This window comes from Peromyscus eremicus, unplaced genomic scaffold, assembly GCF_949786415.1.
Source record: "Peromyscus eremicus unplaced genomic scaffold, PerEre_H2_v1 PerEre#2#unplaced_106, whole genome shotgun sequence".
Taxonomy (NCBI): Eukaryota; Metazoa; Chordata; class Mammalia; order Rodentia; family Cricetidae; genus Peromyscus; species Peromyscus eremicus.
In genome coordinates, this window is record NW_026734345.1 from 123,402 (window position 1) to 125,379 (window position 1,978).

Sequence of the window (1,978 nt, forward strand, 5' to 3'; positions counted from 1 at the left end):
AGGTTTCATTTTAGTAGTTCAGATATTTTGTTAATCATAGCTGATTATTCAGCCCCAGCTAACCAGGGCCACAGAATCTTAATTCAAAATAACAAAGGGCCCCAATAGAGTCTTTAAACTTCCCTCTGAAACTTCACAAGCCATGTTCCCATCTTCTGCATTACCCTCAACATTCTTATATTCCAAGCTACTACAGAACAGCTCACCATTCTGTAAACACTCAAAGGATTTTCTTATACAATGTTTCAAAGTCCCTTCAAGGTCCTCTTACAAAACAACATGGTCAGGTCTGTCAAAGCAAGACCCCACTCCTGTTACCAACTTGTCATAGTTAGAGTTTCTATTGCTGCAATAAAACAATATGGCCAAAAACCAAGTTGGAGAGGAAAGGGCGTATTTTGCACACACTTTCACATTTGAGTTCATCATTGCAGGAAGCCAGGACAGAAATCAAACAGGAACTGAGGCAGAGTCCATGGAGAGGCGCTGCTTACTGCTTTGCTCAGACTGCTTTCTTATAGAACTCAGGACCACCACCTAGGAATGTCACCACCCACTTTGAGCTGGACCCTCCCAGTCAATCACTGATTAAATAAATGCCCTATAGCTGGATCTAATGGAGACATTTTCTTTCCAGTGGGGTGGGAGGCTTTAAGACAGGGTTTCTTTATGTAGCCTTGGCTATCCTGTAACTAACTCTGAAGACCAGGCTGGCCTCAGACTCACAGACATCTGCCAGCCTATGCCTCCCAAGTGCTGGGATTAAAGGTGTGCACCACCACTGCCAGCTTAAGAACATTTTGTTAATTGGGGTTCCCTCCTCTCAGATGACTTATTTTGTGTCAGATTGACAAAAAACTATCCAATGCAGGGTACTTGAGCTGAAAGGAGAAGTGGACACAGGCTCATTCCTAACCCAGAACCAATATCCAGTTCATAGCCAGCTGCTAATGAAAGTTTAGTTTCCTCCAAGGGAGTCTCACTGGGGAAATCAACTATGCTGAAGGGTAGAATGCATGTGTAACAGTAATTGGCCAACAGAAAATGAACTCAGTGGCCTTTTTGGATATTTTTGTCTCACAATATCATGTCAGGGTGTTTTCCTTTTTTTGTGTGTGTCTTTGTTGTTCTGTCTTGTTTTTGTTGTTTTTGTCTTTTTTTTGTTTTGTCTTATTTTTTTCTTCTCTTACTTTACCCTATTAGTTTCTTTGAGTATATACAATGAGTAACACTTTATGTTTTGATAGGATTGAGAAAGTGCAAACAAGTGGGTCTCTGATTCATCTGCCTTTTTGTGGCCTCCTTTCCTTCTGTTTGTTTGTTTTCTTCAATCTAATGTGTTATTTTTATTGTTTTACCTTAGTATATTTCATTTTAATGTAGTATATTATATTATTAACCCATAGAAACTGTTCATTTTCCAGTTATCAACAGAAAGGGTTTATTTTCTGGAGTGTGTGTGTGTGTGTGTGTGTGTGTGTGTGTGTGTGTGTGTGTTGAGTGTATTGTTATGTGCATGTGTGTGTGTATAATAGTCCTTGGAGGCCCAATGAAGCTACTGATCCCATGGAGCCACTGTTAGAGGTGGGTGTAAACTACATTTTATGATGGTTGTGTATTGAACTCTGCCACTTTACAAAAGCAGTACATGACTTTGTGTGCTGAGACATCTCTACAGCTTCTGTAATATTCTGCAGTATCTGTTTATTGAAACATCCCTCTCGCTCCTAAGTTCTACTTCTCTAACTCCCAGGATGCATCAGAATTCTATAGTCTTCCCCCTACAAGGGGTAGAATTGTTTTGCCTTCATCTGCAAACATGAGGTCAAAAACTTCCTTCAGTTTCTCTAATAATCAATTGCTGTAGTAAGATATCAAAAAGAAACCTCTGAGTTAATTTCAAATCTTATTACATATTAGAGACAAAGAGAACACTTCCACTCATCACTAATGTCGAAAAGCCAAGTCCTGTAAAAAA